The following is a 24,981-nucleotide window of genomic DNA, read 5'->3' as shown; positions in this document are numbered from 1 at the left end:
AGTTCTGTCATTTTTGCTTGTATTTTTATCATTTCTGCTATCATATCCTCTTGTGTTTTATTGGCTGGTTGTTCCATATTACTTTGACCTCATTAAACATCATAGTACTTCCACTGTAGAGTCCTTATCTGGAAGGTTAGTAGTTGGGTTAGTTCTAGTGTAGTCTTCTGGACTACTGTCATCCTTCATTGAGATTGATAGTGTACTGTCCTGTTTTCCCATTGCTCCTATTGTAGGCTGATAATGTAGATTGAAAGCCTTCCAATTAACCTTTCACTTCTCCACTGCCAGGGAGCTCTCTGGATGGACTAACTTGTAGTTCTTTTTGTTTACTGTCAAGGTGGTAGGTGCAGCTAGATGGTTCTGTCTGCTGGGTTTAATGCAAGCTATGGAAAGGGAAGGTATCCTACATACATTTTCTCAGTATCTATTATTCAAGTACTACCTAATTATAAGAAAATGCACATTGCAGTTGTAGTTTAAAGAATTTGATTACAATAATGTTAACTTTCATGGTTTTGATGAACAAAGTTACTGAACCTTCATCACCACCAAAGTTCCCCAGATCCTACACCACTGTCCCTGCATGATTTCTCGCTCGACACTTGTAGCCCTCCACTACCCACTGCATGCTGACTGCTTGGTAATCTCAGTTTTGCAAAGGTTTGTCTTCATTTGATAGTATCTATTATCTTATTTTGCTTCTCTATAGATCACAGAGGAGTGAGATCATCTGTTATTTGTTCTTCCTCTCTCTCTTATTTCACTTAACATGATACCTACCATCTAGTTCCACCCAAGTTCCAGCCAACTGCAAGATATCATCTTTTCTTTAGCTGCATATTGTATATATATAAATACTTCTTTATCTGTTCATCTGTCTTTGGACATTTGAGCTATTTCCATATCTTGGCTTTTGTATTTAGCACTGCAGTGAATATAGATCTGGATACATTTTTTAAGTAATACTTTTGCATTATTAAAGGATCAACACATTACTGATACCAAGGAGATAATGGATAGATACCAAGTAGTGGGATTTCAGGATCAAAAGGAAGATCTATTCTAAATTTTTAAAGAACTTTCTCTACTGGATCCCTAATAGAGGTTTAACCAGACAACATTCCAACTAGTAGTGAAAGGGCTCACTTTTCATCACATTCCCACTCTGTGTTCTGTGCTGAGGGATAACTCCTGGCAATGTTCAGGAACCATATGCAATGCTATTGATGAAACCACAGGTCAGTCGGGTGCAAGGGAAGTGACCTACCCGCTGTACTATCTCTCCATCATTGCCAGAACTTCTTTATCTAGTTATCCATTGATGGACATTTGTTTTCATCTTAGGTATTATTTTTTAATTGAATCACCATAAGAAAAGTTACAAAGCTTTCATGTTTAAGTCTCAGTCATACAATGATCAAACACCCATCCCTTCACCAGTGCACGTGTTACACCACCAAGAACCCCAGTATACCTCCCATCCCCCCCACCCCCGCCTGTGTGGCTAATGATTTTCACTTTAATCTCTCTTTACTTTGATTGCATTCAGTATTTCAACAGAAAACTCGCTATTACTATTTGGAATTTTCCCCCAACAATCAGACCTGCCAAAAAGGCATCATTTGATAATATGTTTTCCATTGCTGAGAATGAAGAGCATATAAGGTTTTGGGTTTCTGGTATTTAGTAATTAAATCCAGAGAAATTTCTGCCAGAAATTGCATCACTGCAAACTCATACCTCTCTTTAGTGGGTTCGAAAAGATGGTGGTTACCACACTGCCACTGAAAGGAAAGGCCGAGAGAGAAAAACCTTTCCTCTCCTGGGGCAGCATGGGGCCATAGCTTAGTTCACAGTCTAGAGGCATTTCTGCAAGAAGCTGCTGGGTGCCGAAAATAGTTAGTGGGTCTCTGGGATCATGGTCTATTAGGAACGGAGAAGCCCCGCTCAGGGTCTCATCTGGGTGGAAAGCCTCATCTTAGTTATTGTGCTCTATTTTCTCAGAGGCTCAACTTTTTTTACATTCCCATCTATAGAGTATCAGAATTTCTTTTTGTCTACACCCTCACCAACATTCTTTTTTTATTATTTTTTTAATTATTGAATCACCGTGAGGTAAGGGGCTGGAGCAATAGCACAGCCGAAGGGCGTTTGCCTTGCTGAGCCGGATTCGATTCCTCCGTCCCTCTTGGAGAGCCCAGCAAGCTACCGAAGGCATCTCGCCCGTACAGCAGAGCCTGTCAAGCTACCCATGGTGTATTTGATATGCCAAAAACAGTAACAAGTCTCACAATGGAGACATTACTGGTGCCCACTCGGGCTAATCAATGAGCAATGGGCTGACAGTGATACAGTGATACAGTGAACGGTCCCAGTATCCCTCCACCCCACCCCACCTCTGTGGCAGGGCATTCCCTTTTGCTCTCTCTCTCCTTTTGGGTGTTCATTCTTATACTGACTTTTTAATAAAGCCATCCCAAATGATGTGAGATATATTTCTCATTTTGGTTTGATTTATATTATCCTAAGGATGTGACAATGAATATTATTTCATGTGTTTGTTGACCATTGTTGTCTTGGTGGAATGCCTGTTTAGATCCTCCGCCCATTTAAAAATTTCCACCCCTTCCTTCAATGTTGTTGATAATAATGATGTTATCTGTTGCCTTAACTAAGGGTGGTGCTAACACATTTTAAAGTTGTTATTATTATTAAAACATGATTCCAGTTATTCATAATACAGTTGTTTCAGGAATACAATGTCCAACACCAGTCCTACCACCAGTGTGATCTTCCCTCCATCTGTGTCCTCATTTTCCTTCCCGTCCCTATAGTTCCCCTTAGCAGGCACATAACAAATTTATTTCAAATTGCTTGCTTCAGAGATTGTTAAAGAATAGCAAGTGAAATTATTAGAAAATTAATCAATAAAAGTCAATTTGGGATGATTAATTGATATATAATTTTAACTTATACAAATGAAATCATTTGGGGCTGGAACAATACGAGTAGGGTGTTTGCCTTGCACGCAGCTGACCCGGGTTTGATTCCCAGCATCCCATATGGTTCCCTGAGCACTCCCAGGAGTAATTCCTGAGTGCATGAGCCAGGAGTAACCCCTGTGCATCGCCAGGTGTGACACAAAAATCAACCCCCACCAAGAAAAAACAAATAGAATCATTTGATACAATATAATAAAATATCTACTCTCATATACAAAAATTATTTTTCAACTCTGGTATTTATTTAAAATATGTAACATTAACTTTTGTTTGTTTGTGGATAATACCAAGAGATGCTAAGGACTTACCCCTGGATCTGGGCTCAGGAATCACTCCTGGTTGGAGCCACATGCAAGGCAAGCATCGTATCTACTATACTATCACTCCAATTCCTGCTGCATTAATGTTTTTAATTTTATTATTATTATCATTATTATTATTATTACTTTGCTTTTTGTGTCACACTCAGCAATGCACAGGGTTTACTCCTGGCTCTGTACTCAAGGATTACCCCTGTCAGTGGTCAGGGGACCATATGGGATGCTGGGAATTGAACTCGGGTCGGCCGCATGCAAGGCAAATGCCCTACCTGCTGTGCTATTGCTCCAGCCCCTAACATTTTTTAAAGAGTCACCATGAGTGCATAAACTTCTATATTTTACTTTGTTCTCTGTTACTGTCACTGTCACTGTCATCCTGTTGCTCATCGATTTGCTCAAGCGGGTACCAGTAACGTCTCTCATTGAGAGACTTATTGTTACTGCTTTTGGCATATCCAGTACGCACGGGTAGCTTGCCAGGCTCTGCCTTGCGGGCTCGATACTCTTGGTAGCTTGCTGGGCTCTCCGAGAGGGGTGGAGGAATCGAACTTGGGTCGGCTGTGTGAAAGGCGAACACCCAACTGCTGTGCTATCGCAGTGCCCAACTACCGCTGTGCCCAACTTTGTTCTCATTATGGTAAAATCTTGTCTTCCCTATCATTATTAAATTTAAAAAAAAATTCTTCTCTATATTTCAGAGTTTACATGAAATAGATACAGTCTACAACTGTAAATTTTAGTAAAAGTGAATACAAATATGAACAATTGAATGGAAAAATCTGAATAGGTCTATAAAACTACAAAGTGTTGTATCCTGAGAAATGGAAAATTGGTTTAATATTAGAAAATATTATAGGTACTGTTTAAGTGTTTTCTAATGCAGACAGGATTGCAGTAAAATTTGGATGCAAATAGACTGATAAGACATAGAACATTCAATATAAATGAGACAGTCATTCATTTTTGAAAATTATAAAATCTCTTACAGAGCTAGGAGTAAATCTACCTTCCTTAATCTTGTATAGGACAACCATAAGTACAATGAGTGAGTGTCATATTCAAAACCATATTCTGAGAAGTTTGTCCTGACCTATATAGAACCTCTATTAACTCTAGTAAAACTGTTTTCAAGGCTGTGAATTCCCTAAATGGTTGTATGTTCCTGTGGCTCTGTATTGTTTCTTCAAATCTGAATGATAATCTAAATTATAGAGTATTCTTGCTGAGCTGTTCATTTCCTTGAAGTTTTACACTATATTCCTCCACTCTCTTCTGACTTGCATAGATTCTCATTAGATAGATCTACTGTGAATCTTTTTTTTTAAATTTTTTATTAGAGAATCACTGTTATGTACAGTTACAAAGTTATAAACTTTTGTGTTTGCATTTCACTCATACAGTGATTGTTTACCCATCCATCCACCATCTTTCTTTTTTTTTTTGAATCATCATAGAACAGTTACAAAGCTTTCCAGTTAAAGTCTCGGTCATACAATGATCATACACCCATCCCTTCACCAGTGCACATTTTCCACCACCAAGAACCCCAGTATACCACTCCTCCCTCTGCCTGTGTGGCAGATGATTTCCACTTTACTCTCTCTCCACTTTGATCACATTCAATATTTCGACAGAAGACCCACCATTATTATTTGGAATTTTCCCCAACAATCAGACCTGCCGAAAAGGTATCATTAGATAATTTGTTTTCTATTGCTGGTTAGGAAGAGCATAAATGGCCACGTGATTTTGGATTTCTGATACTTTAGTAATAAGTCTGGAGGGTTTTCTGCCGAAAGCCGCTAGGTTCCTAGATAGGTTTGTGTGCCTCTGGGATCATGGCCATTCAAGAGCCTAAGGAGCCCTTCATGGGCGGTGGCTCGGAACCTCCTTGGGGTGGGCTCGACTGTGATTCTTTTTTTTTTTTGGCTTTTTGGGTCACACCTGGCGATGCACAGGGGTTACTCCTGGCTATGCACTCAGGAATTACCCCTGGCTGTTCTCAGGGGACCATATGGGGGTCTGGCGCGTGCAAGGCAAACGCCCTACCCGCTGTGCTATCTCTCCAGCCCCTCGACTGTGATTCTTAATGGCTTTCCTTAGTTCCTTTTTTGAGCTTGCTGCTTTTAGTGTTCTCTCTCTAGTTCAGAATTTGTCATTTTGAGTACAATGTGTCTTGGATTTTTCCTAGTTGAATCTATTTTCTCTGGAACCCTTCAGGCCTCTTGGATCCCAGTTCCTGTAATACTCAAATCTAGGAAATTCCTCTCTACGAATTCTTTAAATATTATTTCTTCATCAAATTTAGCTTTCTGTTCTTCAGAGACTCTGATGACCTTTATATTGTTCCTTTTAAATTCATCCCATTTTCTGATATGCTGTTCTTTTTTTTCAAACTATTTTCCACCATCTCATCTTTGTTTCTAGCACTTTTCTCCTTCTCATCCTTGAGCTCCTTGATCTTTTGCTTATCTACTGTTAATATGCTATTCAGAGCTACTATTGAGTTTTTAAATATCACCTGCCATACTCTTCATTTCTACTTGTGATTTTCTCATTTCAGCAGTCTGTTTTTCTTTTGTACTGCTGGCTTTCCTGACTACCCGTGTCATTGTTTCTTTGAGCTCATTAAACTTCCTTGCAATGATGTCACTAAAGTTATTATATGAGGATTTACTGAGCTGGTTGATGCTGATTAAGCTTTCTGTGTTCTTGTTTTCACCCATTGAACTTGGTGGGCTTCTATGTCTTTCCTATCAAGTTTCCTGCGTTCCTACTTTGCTGTGAGTAGTGTGAAGTTTGGACCTGCTGTTATGTAGACACATAAGTGTCCATGCACTTGCGGAGCTGGGCCCGTTGATGTATGGTAGAGACCGAGGATGAAGACTAACTGTCATAGCCAGAAGGAAGGGGAATCCACTTGCCCCCTTTCCAAAAAAGCTTGGAGTTTTCATCTGGCCAATCAATCTACCTCAAAGTGTGTCGCACAGTGCAGAGATTCAGGAAATGTGAAGCTGTCAACATGGCCAAGTATGAGTGTGGTGCTTTGATGTATCAGGTTGTGGTGCATGTACGTGTGCTGTAAACCAGGCCTCACACTCTTCCTTGAAACACATAAGTTGTGTTTGTGATACTCACCTAGGCCCCTGCATTTTTCACACACATACTTGGTGAAGGTGACACTCCTGGTGAGTGTGTATGTGTGAGACATACTACAGAGCTGCCAGGATTGCATTTGGTGCAAATGAGACGCTGGGGATTTGGTATACTTGTAAGGCAGTCTCTCTAAGCTACTATGATACTATAATACTCATTTTTATGTCTCCGAGCATTTTTAAAATTAGTTGTTTGGTTATTTTTCTTTTGTATTGTTGTACAAGTTGTTTATATATTATGAATATTAACTAAAATCCCTGCCAGACATAGAACATGAAGTTTCTTCTGTCAATTGAGGAAGTTATTACTTTTGGGTTTTGTTTTTGGGTATTTTTTAAAATTTATTTTGGGGTTTGGGACTTCACCGGGTGGTGCTCAGGGCTTATTTCTGGCTTTGTACTCAAGTGACCGTATGGGATTGAATCCAGGCTGGTTGTGTGCAAGGCAAGCACTGTCCACTGTCACTGCACTATCTCTCTGACTTTGTTTTGTAGATGGTTTCTCTTGGTGTGTCAAAAGTTTTACATTTGATAGAATTTCATTTGCTTTATTTTGTTCATTTATAAGGCCAGTGTTGAATAATTTATCACCTATGTTTTCTTCCATATATTTCATGGTTTCAGTTCTTATGTTCAAATCTCAGTCTGTTTTGAGTTAGTTTTTGTATATGGTATAAGATAGTGGCCTAATTTTGTTCTTTTGTATGCAGTTCCCCAGTCTTTCCAGCACCATTTACCTGAAGAAACTTTCCTTTCTCTTGTATGCTCTTGGCTCCTTTGCCATAAATTAGTTCTCGACCTGTGTGTGTGGAGGACAGGTATATCTATGGACTCTTAGTTCTACGATATTGTTCTATATATTTGTTTTAATTCTAATACCACACTATTTTGACTAATGTATTTTGCATTACAATTTGAAACCATGGGATGGAGTACCTTTGATTTTGTATTTTGTTCTCCTATTCTTCAGGATTGTTTTGGCTATTCATGATCTTCTGTGTTTTCATAGAAATTTTAGTATTTTTCTCTATTTCTGTGATGTATATAGTTGGGATTCTGATAGACATTGTATTGGTTTGGGGGTCTGATGATTAACCCCTGATGATGGTCAGGGGTTAATCCTGGGTCTGAACTCAGGAATTTCTCCTGGTCGTGTGCATATGGGATGCTGAGGATCCTAAGAGGGTCTGCTGCATGCAAGGCAAGAGCCCTACTGCTGTACTATCTTTCTGACCTTCAGTCTCATTTTATTTTTTTTTTTTATTTTTTTTTTTTGGCTTTTTGGGTCACACCTGGCGATGCACAGGGGTTACTCCTGGCTCTGCACTCAGGAATTACCCCTGGCTGTGCTCAGGGGACCATATGGGATGCTGGGATTCGAACCTGGGTCGGCCGCGTGCAAGGCAAACGCCCTACCCGCTGTGCTATCTCTCCAGCCCCTTCAGTCTCATTTTAAATCACTGTCACTGTCACTGTCATCCCGTTGCTCATCGATTTGTTTGAGCGGGCACCAGTAACATCTCTCATTGTGAGACTTATTGTTACTGTTTTTGGCATATCCAATACGCCACGGGTAGCTTGCTGCTGTGTGGGCGCGATACTCTCGGTAGCTTGCCGGGCTCTCCTAGAGGGGCGGAGGAATCAAACACGGGTCAGCTGCCTGAAAGGCGAATGCCTTACCGCTATGCTATCACTCCAGCCCAATTTTATTTTATTTTATTTTATTTTATTTTTTTTGCTTTTTGGGTCACACCTGGCGATGCACAGGGGTTACTCCTGGCTTTGCACTCAGGAATTACCCCTGGCCATGCTCAGGGGACCATATGGGATGCTGGGATTTGAACCCGGGTCGGCCGCGTGCAAGGCAAACGCCCTACCCGCTGTGCTATCTCTCCAGCCCCTCCAGCCCAATTTTAAATGAAATTTTTATATATAGCTCCACAGAGATGTAGGATTAACTCATGTATTAAACACATAGAACAACTACGTATATATAATATCCTCTTAATAATTACTGTATCTTCTTTTCTTTTGTTGTTCTGAGGGATGGTTAATGAGGATTTTAGGGACACCATTGATAGTTATATATAAGACAACTGGATTTGAGTCTTTGGAGCTTTCTGGATTTACATTACAACAGAATTACATTTTCTTTAGCTAACAAAATGTCATTCCCAAAGCAAAGCACACCCTCCATCTAAGAGAATCATTTTCCATTTATATAGAGCAAGCAGAGTTGCTGGTCCTCTAAAATAGTTTCAGAGGTTGAATATGATTTTGTTATTTTGTTTTACATTATCATATAAGGGGTGAAGGAAGGAGATATTATCAAGTGACATTTTTTATTTCTGTGACAGAAATTTCTAGAAATTCATGCCTCGGACTTAGATCAATCAAGTGTGGGAGGTGCTGAAGGCAAACTAGTGAAAAAAACAGAAAATATGTATATAGAAATGAAATAGCAGTGGGAAACATAATGAGTTTGATTTTAGATGTGTTGCTTTTGAAATGTATTAGGATATCCAGGAAGAAAATGAGGAGTTCACAGCTAAAGATTAGAAGCAACATCTGGGTGCAAATAAATATTTAGAATACATGGTGATGTTTTTCAGGGAACATTGTTTAGAGAAACACTAAATAATGAGAGAGCCAACACTAAATACTTGTGACGACCTCTCATATTTAAAGGTAAAGAAGTTAATTAAAGAGGTTGAAGAGACACCAAAGGATTAACAATGGAAGAGTTTCTAGGAATAAAAGGGTGTCATCTGTTTTTAAATGTGTTTCACTTGTTTCCAGTATGACCCCAAGCCAGGAAAAATGGATTTTTGTTAATCTTTGCCAGAGCAGTGTCACTTGAGTGTTAAGTAGTCAGGACAGGTTGCATTAGGCCAGTAGTTGAGTTTAATTACCATTCTAAGTGTGGTGTTAATCTTTTCCAGTATATGTTATGTCCCTAACAATATAGAGTGGATTTTTGGCTTCTTTTTTTTCACTTTACTTTCTGTTTACTTTGGTTACATTCAATATTTCAACACACACCTCACTATTATTGTTAGGAGTACCCCACTAGAGTCAGACCTATTGTGAAGAAAAATGAGGTCGGCCGCGCGATTTTGTATTTCTGTACGTTAACAACTAAGTTCAGGGAGACTTCTTCCAGATATTGGATCATTGCAAGCTTGAAAACCCCATCAGTGGTCGTCATAATATGGCGGTCACCGCGCCCTTCATCCCCGGAGAGAAAGAGGCGAGAGAGAGAAATACCTTTCCCCTCCTGGGTGGGCACGGGGCCGAGGCTTAGTTCTCAGGCTGGAGACATTCTGCGAGGAGTTGCCCATGCCAAAAGAAGTTTTGCTGGGTCTGGATTCGCGCTCGTGCAGCTGCGGAGAGGCCGCACACGCGTGCGGCTCCCGGATCACATCTCGGCGGCCTGGCTTCTGTTTTTTGTGCCATACCTGCTGGTACTCAGGGATCATTACTGGCAGTGCTTGGGGGATAGTGTTGTGGTGTTGGGGATCAAACCCAGGTCAGCTTTGTGCAAGGAAAGCACCCTGATTACTATACTATTGTTTTGAAGGACTGGTATTTTTCTTGTTTCTCAGTGATTCATTGTGTTCTACAGTTACTGATTTTTTTTGCCTCAACATTATTTGTGAGGGGCTGGAGAGATAATACAGCTTGCCTTGCATGCAGTCTACTCGAGTTCCATCTCCTGCATCCATATGGTCCTCCCAGCACCCCCAGGAGAGGTTCCTGAGTGCAGTCAGGAGTTCCCCCTGAGCATTGCCAGTTGTCACCCCCAAATAAAAAAAAAAACCCACATTGTTTGTGAGATTCATTTAACTTTCTACAAATAGCTCTGTTTGAAGCTTGTTCATTTGTTTGTGTTTGTTTGGGGGGCAACACCCAGTGATGCTTAGGGTGTATTCCTGGCTTTGTGCTTGGGAATCATTGTTTGCAGGGCTTGGAGAACCATATTGTGCTGGGATGGAACCCATGTCAGTTGTGAGCAGGGCCTAACCCACTGTACTATCTGGTCCATTGTTCAAAACTCTTTTAGAAACTACATTGTCTTGGTATACAATTGGATCAGTAGAACATAAATTATCTTCTTGTCAATATTTATTACTATGATTTAATTCTCATTCTACATTTATTAACAAGAAGTTTGTTGAAATATATACCCTGGATTTATAAAGTTACTTTCCTAGGGGGATCTGGTTTCTGCTTTTAATTGAATTATTGCATTGGTTCAATATTTGGAATGATAATTACTCCTAGTTTCAATTACTATTAATTTATTTAGTTCCAAATAATCTTCTGTAATTTTTAATTTTCTTGAGAGGTCTTTTTAAATGCCAGGTTGTCTAGCTCAATAATTCAACAACTATTTCATTAAAGGCCTGTTCTAAGTGTTTTGCTTGGTTTTCTCTTTGGTTTCTGGTTCCCCTTATATGTATTGTTATTGTCACTTGTCTGCTCATGTGGGCTCAGCTTAATACTAGGGTGTGATTTTTAAATTGTTTTTATTTAAAACTGTGAGATAGACTCTTACAAAGCTGTTTGTGGTTAGGTTTCAGTCATACAATATTCCAACACCATCCCTCCACCAGTGCACATTTCCGACCACCAGTGTCCCCAATGTCCCTCCCATCACACCACTCCCAGCTTACCTCTATGGCAGGCATTTTTCTCTCTCTCTTTCGGTCATTGTGGTTTGCAATACAGATATAGAAAGGTTGTGTATATGTATTATGTATATATATATATATATATATATATATATCTTTACCTACTCAGTTCTTGTTCACTGTGATCATTTCCAACTGTTGTCATATTGCTCTCTTCTCTGTCTTACCTACCTTTCGCCCCACAAACACTTGTGGTAGATTCCAGTCCTTGACCAGTCCTCCTAGCCTGTGTTTACCCTGGCTTTGAATATTAGTCTTCTACTATATATTTTATATACCACAAACGAACACAGTCATTATAAATCTGTTCCTGTCATTATGACTCATTTCACTCAGCATGATACTATCTATGTCCATTTATAAGCAAATTTCATGACTTTGTTTTTCCTAACCGCTGCACAGTATTTCATTATGTAGATGTACCATAGTTTCTTTATCCACTCGTCTGTTCTGGACACTCAGGTTGTTTCCAAATTCTGGCTATGGTGAATAGTGCTGCAGTGAATATAGTGCAGATGATGTTTCTGATGTATATTTTTGGACTCCCAGGGTATATTCGCAGAAGTGGTATTGCTGGATCAAGTGGGAGCTCATTTTCAATTTTTTGATGGATGTCCATATTGTTTTTCAAAAAGGCTGGACCAGTTGGCATTCCTACCAACAGCGAAGGAGAGTCCCTTTCTCCCCACATCTGCATCTGCACTAGCACTAGTTGTTCTTGTTCTTTTGGATGTGTGCCAGTCTCTGTGGTGTGAGATTATATTTTATTGTTTTTTTGATTTGCATATCCTTGATGATTAGTGATAAAGAGCATTTTTTCATGTGCCTTTTGGCCATTCGAATATCTTCTTTGAGGAAGTTTCTGTTCATTTCTTCTCCCAATTTTTCAATGGGGTTGGATGTTTTTTTTCTGTATAGTTCTACCATTGCCTTATATATCTTTTATATTGACCAATACTGGAGTGTCCTAAGTCATAGGAACAGTCAGTAGAAAACGCACAGTGGGGGACTGGAGAAACAGTAGAGCGGGTAGGGTGCTTGGCCTTGTAGGCAGCTATGAACGAGGCTTGATCCCCAGAACCTCATACAGTCAGACCCCTGAGTCAGACCAGGAGTGATCCCTCTTTGTAGAGCCCTGAGAACCACCAGTTGTGGTCAATAAAATCAGGAAATGCATGGTGGGTTTTACTTATGAGCCAGTACTGTAGCTACAGGCATGTTTTCAGTCAGCTGGTCATACCCTTCGGGGGCATCAAGGTTTCTGGACTCCAGTTTTATGTCAAAGTAGAATGAATACAACCTAACTCTTCAGTTTCTTCTCATCATTTCCGATCCAGCGAAACCTGGAATACTAAGTCACATAAGCAGTGTCAAGGTTCCCACAGTAAGTCAAGTCTTCACTGGAAGTCATGTTCCACACTTTGCCCTTCGGCTCTACATCAAACCACAGACCTTTGGACAAGATTCCTAGCTGCTACAGAGATAATACACCCTGAAGCACTCCTTATTTTCAGGTCTCAGAACTTACTTACTATTTTGGCTCACCACCATACCTATTTGACTCAAGAACAGAATAAATTGGTGAGAAAATTGAATAAAAGTAAGTTTTTCTGGAAATAGAAGGAATCCTGGGATAGCTAACCTATCAACTTCCCAGTACATCTCTGCATTTAAAATATATACTATCAGGGCTAGAGAGCTAGTACGGGCATTACAATGCTTGTCTGGAATGTTCTGGACCCCAGGGGTCTTGGACACTGCCAGGAATAAGCACAGAATTAGAAGTAGTTCTTGAGCACCACTAAATGTGACCCAACCCCTTCCTCCAAATACATATACTACCAAATTTTCATAAAGACATGAGGTTAACTTTTGTTTTGGAGGGCACACTCGGCAGTGCTCAGGGCTTATTCCTGACTGTGCTGTATGGTGGGCCATATGTAGTGCTGGCTATTGAACCTGAATCTGCTGCATGCCAGGCAAGTGCCCCACCTTCTGTACTATTGCTCCAGGCCAACTTACTTAAGTTTTCTAACTTAACTACTATTATCTGCAATGTTTAAAGTGGAATTGGTCCCATTTTCATTTCTATAATTATTGAAGTTGAACATACTTTGATTTTAGGCCATTTGTTTTCTAGATAAAATTAGCTACCCAAGGTATTTCCCTTTAGTTTGTGTCATTATTGTTCATTTCTTGTTAAGTTTATCCTTTTTCTGTTTAATCTTTGAATATTAAACATACTTGGGTCACTACCAGATAGATTATAAATGGATTATAGATAGATGATAGATGTGATTTGTTATTGAATTAAAGCATAACATACATACAGAAAAGTGCACAGGTCGTAATTAGACAGTTGGATAAATGTTTACAGAGTGAATTCATTCAATGTACCAGTATCCAGATCAAGAAACTAGAGAGGTCCAGAGGTACCCCTTAGATCCACTTCAGTCAGTAGTTTTCACCAACGGTAAACTCTGAGTCTGACTGCTTTCATTTTCAGTGTAAGTCTCCAGAGAAAATAAAGAATACTGAATTAAATTTCAATTTCCGATAAATGATGAATCATTTTGCATGGAACATACTTAATTAACAATGAGTCATCTTGTATCTGAAATTTAAATTTAACTGGACATTCTGTTATTTTCTTGATTTGCTAAATTTGTTAAGCCTAACAACACAATGCTTGTGAGACTTGTTCTTATTAATGCATGTAGTCCAGTCCATTCATTTGCATTACAATACATATTCTTTTGGTGAATATGCTATAATTTTGTTATCCATGCTACAGCTGTATGGGCCTTTGTGTGATTTTCAATTTGCAGCTCTTACGTATATATATATGGTACTATGAATATTCTTATATTTTGGTGAACATGTTGAAATATGAAATATTGAAAAATACAATATTTTTCAATACCAAATCTTCCTGTAACTGCTTCACTACCTCCTTCCTTTTGGAGTCAAGCTCCATTTAAAAGTTTATATTGGAGAGACAGTACAACATGTAAGTTCTGACCTTGCACACAGCTTAACTGGGTGTAAGTTATGGCACCACATATGGCCCCAAAACCCCACCAGGAGTGATCACTGAGTACAGAGCTAGGAGTAGCCCTTGTAATACACATGATTCATTCTTAGATGCACTTTTTGGTGAGATATAGCGTATGTAGAGAAAATCGCATAAAATAAATAGTTATCAATTAAATTTCAATAAATAATTTTCAGGTAAAGTCTTATATAACTACCACTGAAGTTGAAAACCATTTCCAGCACCATATGTATACTTCACAGCGTATGACCCCTCCATTCCCTTATAACTACTCTTGATTTCTGTAATTTTGCTTTCCTTGTCATGCCACCTCTGTATATATCTCTAGACTGTATACTTTAGTTTTCTCTATTTTATCAATGAAATCATACTACATGCAATCTTTTGTATTTTATCTTCCATTCAACATTGTGTGAAAAGATTTTTGTCTGTCAAATGTAACTAATTCCATTATTTCCATTTTGTACAGTACTCCAGTTTGATTATATCGCTATTCTTTCTGTTGTTTCCAGTTTTTTATTTGGTTTTGGGGACACTGGCAGTATCCATGACTTACTCTTGGCTCTGTTCTCAGGGATTACTTTTGTCAGTGCTCAAAGACCATAATGCAGTGCCCAGGACAGAACTGAGAATGGCCATGTGTAAGATAAACACCTTAACTTCTGCACTATCTGTCAGGCTCCTGTGCCTAACTCACTCCCTTCCTTCCTTCCTTCCTCTCTCCCTCCCTCCCTTCCTCCCTCCCTCCCTCCCTCCCTTCTCTCCCTTCCTTCCTTCCTCTCTCCCTCCCTTCCTTCCTCCCTCCCTCCCTCCCTTCCTCCCTTCCTACCACCCTCCCTCTCTCCATTTCTCTCTTTCTTTCTCTCTTTCTCTCTTTCTCTCTTTCTTTCTTTCTTTCTTTCTTTCTTTCTTTCTTTCTTTCTTTCTTTCTTTCTTTCTTTCTTTCTTTCTTTCTTTCTTTCTTTCTTTCTCTCTTTCTTTCTTTCCTTTTCTTTCTTTCTTTACTTTTTCTTTTCTTTCTTTTTGCTATTATCATGTTTCCCAGTACTTTTGTGTAGAAATTTTCTAGGGTATATGCCTAGTTCTAGAATTACTAGGCTGTAGGTTATGTATACATAGGGTATGTATAACCAACTATTTTCTGAAGTATTCCAATATATGACAGTCCTTTTGCTTCACTTTTCCCAACACAATTTTGTCAGAATTCTAAACTTTTGCCAATCTAGTAGGAGTGAGTAGATGGAGTGATAAAGCTCTCATTATGGTTTTAATTTCATTATCTCAGTGGCTAAAGAGGTTGATCATCTTTTCATATGTTTAATGGTCATATATGTTTTCTTTAAAATACTTGTTTTAGTCTGGCTCATTTTCTGTTTTTCCTTTTTATTTGATTTTTATTTTGTAATTTTATGAAAAATTCACCTGCTTAGTTATAGACATTTAATATTCCAACACAAATTTCACCACCACTGCACCTTCCCACCACCATTATTTCCAATTTCCTAACTACTCCTTAAGCCTGCCCCCATATCAGACCTTTAATGATTTATCTTATATTCTTACTATGGGTAATTGGCTAAAAGTATGATCAAAAATCTTTCCTTAAAAGAAAGTTAGTGAAGATTGTTGTATTTTTCCATAAAGCCATTAAGCCCTTGTATGTGAAATTACTAAGATGTGTTGCAGGTTCAGCCTTCTGTGTTTATATTTTGGTAATCAAGATTGGTTGCTTTCTACATTATATCCCATCTAATCTGGTGTGCTACTAATCCTGGTTTATGAGTGTTGCAGAATTTGAGATGTCCAAAGTTTTTATTGGGGTGATATAGTTGCAGGTTTTGTTGTTGTTGTTTGCTTTTGGGGTCACACCCAGCAATGCTCAGGGGTTACTCCTGGCTTTGCACTCAGGAATCACTCCTGGCGGTGCTCAGGGGACCATATGGGATGCTGGGAATCGAACCTGGGTCAGTCGAATGCAAGGCAAACACTCTACCCTCTGTGTTGTCACTCCAGATCCAGCTGGAGTTATTTTTGAACTGTATGGTGGCTTTGGTGCCTTTGCATGACTGTTGGGGCATCTAGAAATATAGGGAGATGGGGGAGGTAGCCCGTCCCTGACCTCATGAAAGCCTGGAGATTTCAGTCACAAATCCCACGTACCTGAGTTTTTCAACAGATTAATTAATTCCTAGAGGAGGTTCATCTGAGCAGTGGAGTCCATATAACTGATTTTTAAATAGTTATTTACATGCTGTAGATTCTAGTCTATCTTCAGTTGTTTGCTGAAAACCTCCTAACTTCTTTGGTTTTGCAAATGTTTTCTCCCTCAATAGCTTGACTTTCACTCATGATTATTTTATTTTTGTACCTTAATTAAGAAATCTTCAGTAACTCAGTGTTTTGAAAGTATTGTTTAAATGAAATACCCTTTTTTCTGTTTACATTTAATTATTTAATCTACTAGAACTGATTTCTATACATGGTGTAATGTGAGAGTACAGTTGTTTTCACATAAAATTCACATCTGTCAGCCAAACATGAAAGCTTGTAACTCACAGTGAGTCAATAAAATTTTAAAAATTAAAAAAAAATTCACATCTCTCATCACTATTTATTGAAACAACCATTCTTTTATACTGATAATCACTGCCCTTTCTGTCTTAAATACTCAAATGCTCAAACTTGTCTTGGCCTTTTTTTCTGAGAATTCTGCCCTAGTAAGTCAAATGAAGTTTTCCAACTTGTGCACGTATTTCCCCATTTATTAATATTTATCATTAATTTTCCTGTAGGACTGGACCTACGCACAGCGGGTAGAGTGTTTGCCTTTCACATGGCCGACCCAGGTTCAATTCCTCCATCCATCTCAGAGAGCCCGGCAAGCTACTGAGAGTATCCTGCCAGCATGGCAGAGCCTGGCAAGCTACCCGTGGCATATTCAGTATACCAAAAACAGTAACAACAAGTCTCACAATGGAGACGTTACTGGTGCCCGCTCGAGCAAATCGATGAACAGTGGGACAACAGTGCTACAGTGTTACAATTTTCCTGTAGAAGTGACATATATAAGACATCTTTTGTTCTGGTCTTAGGATCTGAAAATATTTTCTTAAACTATTAGATGCAAAGATTGTCCATACCAACACACATACAAAACAGTATGTCTGTCAGAAGCATATAATTTACTGAATTTTCAAAAACTGAGTGAATCAACCAAAGCCATGATACATAGATAGATTAACAAATTTATTTTCTGCTTTTTGCATATGAAGATAAGACCAAAAAATGGGGAGGGAGTGCCTAGTGTCTTGCACCTAGCCAACTAGGGTTTTATTCCCAGAACCACATATGTCCCCTGAGAACCTCCAAGAGTAAGTCCTGAGCACTGCACTGTATCACCCAAAAACAAAAGCAACCAAAACAAAATTAATTGATTCCTTTTAGTGCTCATCTTACTAAACTCCTGTGGTGCACCCTTCTTGAAATTTGAATTTATAATGGGTTCCTCAATTATAAGCAAGTATCCGCTATCTGTGGTTAGTTCTCCCTAGACAATATTTTGGAAATGCATCAACTTCCAGTCTGTCATTCTGCTTTTATGAAGCCTATGTCTTCACCCTAGAACTGATTGGGATGTAGTTCTGATCAACAGCATCCTAACACTTTGGCTTCTACAAAGCTTTCCACACCAAATGCCAGAGGTATATTAATCTATTTAAAATATTACTGGATGTCCTGGAGAGTTAGTATAGTGAATACGGTGTTTACCTTGCCCGAAGACAACCTGGGTTTGATCACTTGCATCCCAGATAGTACCCTGCACATTACCAAGAGAAATTTCTGAGTACATAGTCAGGACTAATCCCTGAGCAATGCTGGGTGTCCCCCTCCTCAATGAAAATGTTTATGAGGCTGGAGAGATAGTACAGAGGGTAGGGTGCTTGTCTTGCTTGCAGCCAACCAGGTTTGATCCCTGGTATCCCATATAGTCCCCTAGGCCCACCAGGAGTAAGGCCTGAGCACCACCAGGTGTGACCAGTAAAACCCCAAAATATAAATAAAAAATATAACTGCCCAGGGCCAGAGCGGGTAGAGTGCTTGCCTTGCATGTGGCCAACATGGTTTCGATCTCTGGCATGCCATACAGTCCCTCTAGCTCTACCAGAAGTGATACCTGAGCACAGCTTGATGTGCTCCCCAAACAAAGTAAAACTAAAATATCACTGCACACAGTACATCCCCTGATAGAAACCTTTAAATGGCATATCTCTAATTACCAGACAAAGTCTCTAATTCATAATCAGACCTTCCAGATCCTTTGTACCCTGGTCCCAGTTCTCCTTGCTGTTTTCTAACAGCTCCCTGCCTATACTTTATTCCAACTCCACAGCCTGCACAACATGCCCCACTAATTTTGGCTCCTGTGCAGTCTACTGATAGCCATCCTCTCTTCCTCCCAGAATGCCTCCCCCTTCAAAATGTCTATGACATAGCTTCCTTTCAGGGTCCAACCTAAGTTTGGGGCTTTACAGTGTTGCCTTTTATAACCATTTCATCTTCTAATGAATGATTTTCTCTTCTTAATTCTACGGTACCAAAGAAAGATGTTGTTTTTCTGGGCTCTTTATATTTCTATTTTTATCTCTTACTATTTTGTCACACACTCCAGGACTCGAGCTACCAGCAGTCGTCATTTCCTGAACAGCATTGGTGTTGCAGATCTCAGTACTATTGTATTGAATATTCTCTGCTAAGTATTTATTCTTCCCACTGCTTCAAAACCATATTCAGTACAATGTCTATCCCTGCTGTATTTTGAACACATTGCTCTCTACTGGCTTTTCACCCTCAATATAGAAGCACTCTAATATGTTTCTCTCATTTTGAAACAAAACAAAATTCGTCATCTTCAGACTACTGGTCTCTCCTCTTTTCCTTTCACAATACCTTTTGCTTTCTTGTCAATGTCTTCTCTCAGTGAGGCTATTCTTGCAAAAGTTTCACAATGGTCTGAACAATTTGAATCACTTAGGTATTTTTCAGTTCTCCTCTTGGTGTGATTATGCAATATTTGACATTCTGCTCCTTCTGGACTGGAGCGATAGCACAACGGGTAGAGTGTTTGCCTTGCCCGCGGCCGACCCGGGTTTGATTCCTCCATCCCTCTCGAGAGCCCGACAATCTGCCGAGAGTATCCCGCCCACACGGCAGAGCCTGGCAAGCTACCCATGGCGTATTCAATATGCCAAAAGCAGTAACAAGAAGTCTCACAATGGAGACGTTACTCGTACCTGCTCGAGCATATCGATGAACAACAGGACAACAGTGCTACAGTGGTCCTTCTTCTGGTTAGTCTCATTCCTACTCTCTCCTTGGCTTCCCCTTACTTTTCTGAGGACTCTTTCTCAGATGCATTTCACCTGCCCATACTGGAAATAACTTCTGTTCTAGCCTAGTTTTTTTATCTCTTGCCACACTTTTCATATCCATCTCTTTGCCACTTCTCCACCACCCTAAGTGGTCTCACTAAATGCTAGAAATGCTGGAAAGGAGGTAGGCGAATTTATTGTCTCATATTGCATATATATAAAAGTATAGCCATTCTTAAAAGTAGTCCAATAGTGGCCAGAGCTATAGTACAGTGTGTAGGACACTTGTCTTGAGTGTCACCACCTGGCTTCAATCCTTGGCATCCCATATGGTCCCCAGAGCTCTCCAGGAGTAATTCCTGAATACAGAACCAGGAGTAAGTCTTGAGTACTGCTGAATGTAACCCAACCCCCTCTGAAATAGTCTAATAATTTCTTTTAAAGCTAAGAATGTGCTTATAAGATATATAAGATGCATTGTTAGGTATGTGCCTCGTAACACAAAACCTGTAAATAGTACTGGACAGGTAGTACAGGAGATAAGGTTCTTGTCTTGCATGCCGCTGACCCCAGTTCAAATCCCTAGCAATGTATATGTTCCCTCAAGCACTGTCAAGAGTGATTTCTGAGCTCAGCCAGATTTGGCCCAAAATACAAAAGGAGGAAAAACACCAAGCACCTGAAAATATATGATACTAGTATCTCTATTTATAATAACTAAAACCAGAAACTGACATTCAAGTGTTCTTAAACAAGTAAATGGGTAAACTGTGGTACATCTCATTCATGTAATACTTATATGAATTATGAAAGAAGTAAATTTATTGATGCGGGCAACACTTTGATGAATCATGCTGAGTGGAAAGAGAAACACAAAAAGATTACATTCTGTATATTACCATTTATTAATGTTCTTGAAATGAAATTATTGGGGAGAGAGGCCACAGAGATATTACAGTGGTTAAGATACTTGTCTTGTACATGGCCGAGGTTTGATCTCTGGCACTACACATGATTTCTGAGCCAGAGGTTGCTAGAGTGATTCCTGAGCAGAGAGCTAGGAGTAAGCCCTGTTCACAGCCATGTATGGCCAAAACAAAAAAAAGAAAATATACTGGGGAGAACAGATTAGTGGTTAGATTAATGTCAAGATAGGGATTGGGGAATAAGGGAGTGATAAAACAGTTCTATGTCTTGAGTTTGATGATGGTTATACAACTAATAAAATTACACAGAACTATATATAGACACAGTGCAAGTAAAAACTGGAGAAATTTGAATAAGCTCTGGTAATTGTGCAACTGTTAATGTCCCAGTTTTTATATTGCACAGTAGTTAAGTGTCACCATAGGGAGGTGGGAGCTGGGTGAGTGGTGCACAAGACTTCTTGTATTTTTGCAATTTTCTTTATATTTTCTATTATTTCAAAATGAAGTGTTTTAAAAATGCAGTTTAATGAAAGGTCGTTCTTTCTCTTTTCCAAGTTCTGTAGACCCCATGCCTATAAATTATTTCTATACAAATGGAAACATGCTGTGTACTCTGTTCTGCCCTGCTCTTTATTTTTTCCACTAAGTAACATATATTGGAGGTTGTTCCAGCATGTTTTTTTTATGTCCATATGTTATATAGATATTTTATTTATTATACCATTTTCCTATTGTTGAATATTTTAGATTAGTTCCAACTTGCAGTTACAAACTAGACTGCAGTGAACAGTCTTAATTATTAGTATATGGCATGATAAGGAATCTGAATAACATTTAAAACTTTAAGATTTGCATCCAGTTTGTTCATATAAATGTATCAAGAAAATCCTAATTTATATTGATATGTATTGACACACTACACACTTTTTGTTTTGTGAAGTAGATTAGTCTTATGTAGGAAGTATAAGAGAGAGAAGAGGGAACCCCATAAAGTTAAAAAAATATATATATACTCCAGGTTGAAATGCAGATGATTCCAGCATGAAGTATGCCTAAAATTTGTGACAGCTTGAACTATAGCATCAGAATTCTCTTCAATTACATGTTTCCCTTGCTATCTGTAAATTGAATGTTCCAATTTGATAGGTTATTTTTGAGTTTTCAAATGCTATTATTGTTAATTTATATGAAAAAAATTAACTTTCCCAGGCCCAAAATAATGATTCACCAAATGATTGTAAACAGGACTCTTTAGAGTTAGAGAAACTTATGTATTGAACTGATGTATGACTTGAGTGGGAAATTATAGGACATTTAAATGCAAAGATAAATTCCTAATATTTTCTCAACTATAATATCTATTAAAATAGAGAAAATATACACAAAGCACTGGAAACTTTTTTTGTTTGTTTTGTTGAGTACCATTGACTAAGTATTTCAAATATATTCTATCTATAATGAAAAACAGCTTTTTGGGTTTTTTTGGTTTTTTTGTTTTTGAGCCACAACCATTTATGCTCAGGGCTTACTCCTGGCTCTGTGTTCAGTGAACACTCCTGGAGGTGCCCAGGGCATCATATGGATTGCCCTGGGCACTACCAGAGATCAAACCTAGGTGAAAACATGCACGGCAAGCCACCCTGTTCATTGTTCTAACACTCTGCCTCTTCCTTTTCCATTTTTATTGAGATATTATTGACACATATGTAAATTTAAAGTCTAAATTATGATGTTTGGTACACCTACATATTTCAAAATGATTACCACATTAAGATTAGTTTTAATCTGCTCACAGATTTACCTTTAAAAACAGTAACAAGTCTCACAATGTAGACATTACTGGTACCCGCTTGAGCAAATTGATGATCCTCGGTATAAATGAAAATATATTTATCATTTCTGAATTTTCCTTGGCATAATACTCTCAGATGTATCTGTGTTGGGGCCAGAGCAATAGTATAGTGGTTAGAGTGTTTGCCTTGCATGGGTCTGACCTGGGTTTGATCCCAGGATCCCCATAAGGCCCCCTATGCAAATCAGGAGTACATCATGAGCAACACTGTGTGTGTCCCCAAAACAAAATAAAATAAAATTCTTTAACAGATTCATGTTAAAATCACTGTCATCACTATCACTGTCATCCTGTTGTTCATTGATTTATTCGAGCAGGCACCAGTAACGTCTCCATTCGTCCCAGCCCTGAGATCTTAGCAGCTTCTCCTTACTCATTTTTCCCAACAATTGGAGGCTCTTTTCAGGGTCAGGGGATGAGACCTGTTATTGTTACTGTATTTGGCATATTAAATATGCCACGGGGAGCTTGCATGGCTCTTCCTTGCTGGCAGGATACTCTCTGTAGCTTGCTGGTCTGAGAGGTGTGTGTGTGTGTATATATATATATACACATATATACATACATATTTCCCTTTATGGTGATTTGTCGCATGGCTGCTCATGTGTGAGACTTGGCCCGAGCGTGTGGAAGCAAAAATTAAATTCTTCAAAATTTGAATCAGTGGTCAAGATGAATTGTATAGTGGATGTATAGTGGATGCAGGAGAAAGTCTCTTTCAGAGAAGTTGAGCTATTGTTCAGCTATGATATTTTTTTTTTGCTTTTTTGGGTCACACCTGGCGATGCACAGGGGTTACTCCTGGCTTTGCACTCAGGAATTATTCCTGGCAGTGCTCAGGGATGCTGGGATTCGAACCCGGGTTGGCCGCGTGCAAGGCAAACGCCCTACCCGCTGTGCTATCGCTCCAGCCCCCAGCTATGATTTTTTGTTTGTTATAGTAACATACGACATTTAGTTTAGAAGTTTGCTTTTTACTTAGTGGAGTTATTTGATAACTGTATACATAATTTCTTGTAACCCGTTCACAAGGACGCCTGCCAGTCACGGAGTAAAATAGGAACAATGGCTTAGGGTCCACAAGAGTGACTTGGTTAATGAACAATACTTGATTTGCTCTTCTATATCAATGCTCTTCTATAACATGATAAAATAAACAAAGTGATTTCCCTTTTAATCTTTGAGTAGTATTTCATTGTATCTGTTTGTAAGTCTGCATCGCATTTTTTTATCCTTTAATACTTCTCTAGTCACCTCAGTTGTGAAACCATCTTTAATACCTTAAAATTTTAACATATGTGAGTTCTATATTTATTTGGTACTTCACAACTGATTGTAATGCACTGATGAACACATGACTTGAATAGTTGTCTCTTATTTTTTATGATCTGTTCCTAGCTGTCCTCTCACATTGTTACTTGTCACTCACCATCTCATAACTTTGTGTTCATATTGAACTATCTGTAGTTTCTTATTGTATAACATTTTCATATAAATATGTGCTCTCCTATGATAACCCATTTTTATTATATGTATCTTCCTCTAACAGCTTATATTTGGCCAGAGTGATAGTATAGAAGATAGGGTGCTGATCTTGCATGCTGCCAACCTGGATTTAATACCCAGCACCAAATATGGTTCCCTGAGCACTGCCAGATGTGGCCCCAATTCAAAACAAACAGCAAAAAAACTCAAACAACCAAATTGCATTTATTTTTATGTCTAATCATTTATGAACTTATTATGACTAGGTATTATTATATTGTACTTTTGTATCTAGAGATACCTAGCACAGTTCCTAGATCACTATACGTTCATAACGGATCTTCAGTATAAAGGATTCTGATGTATTAGTTGAAAAAAGAAGAGGCAATGGTTGGAACTAACCAAAAGTGTGTGTGGGGCTGAAGTTAGGTAAGATAGAAAAGAGACCAATATGACAATTATAGCTGGGAATGATTATGCTGGACAAGATCTGAGAGTTGAAAGTAGGTGTAGGTAAGGGATATTCTTGATAACCTTTCAGTAACAATACTGCAAACCACAATGCCCGAAAGGAGGAAAGGGGAGGGGAGAGAGAGAAGAGAGAAAGTGAGAGAAGAGAGAAGAAAAGTACCTTCCATAGAGAAAGGTAGGGAGTGGGGGGTGATGTGAGAGAACCTGGGGACACTGGTGCTGGGAAATGTACACTGGTCGAGGGTTGGCTGTTGGAATACTGTATGACTGAAATCCAATCATGAACAGCTTTGTAAGGGTCTATCTCACAGTCATTCAATAAAAAGGTTTTTGGGTTTTTTTTTGCTTTTTGGGTCACACCCAGTGATGCTCAGGGGTTACTCCTGGCTTTGCACTCAGGAATTATCCTGGTGGTGCTTGGAGGACCATATGGGATGCCGGGGATCAAACCAAGGTCGGCTGCGTGCAAGGCAAACGCCCTACCCGCTGTGCTATCGCTCCGGCCCCAATAAAAAGTTTTTTTTGTAAAATAAATTTAAGTGGTAAATGGTATTATTATTAACATACTTTCAGTTATTCAGATTTTGAACTCCCTCACAAACTGAAACAATTATTTAAGTGTTTTAAATAGAAAGAGATAAAATTA

General features: G+C 38.9%; 1 protein-coding gene across 1 annotated transcript in view; it reads left to right on the top strand.

Moving 5' to 3' along the window:
* KIF4A (kinesin family member 4A) overlaps nucleotides 1–24,981 on the top strand; it is a 173,626-nt gene that overhangs the window by 32,936 nt on the left and 115,709 nt on the right. The window lies entirely within an intron of this gene.

Source organism: Sorex araneus, chromosome X (assembly GCF_027595985.1).
Source record: "Sorex araneus isolate mSorAra2 chromosome X, mSorAra2.pri, whole genome shotgun sequence".
Taxonomy (NCBI): Eukaryota; Metazoa; Chordata; class Mammalia; order Eulipotyphla; family Soricidae; genus Sorex; species Sorex araneus.
The sequence above is the reverse complement of the archived record's forward strand: the minus strand, read 5'-3'. Positions and strand labels throughout refer to the sequence as shown.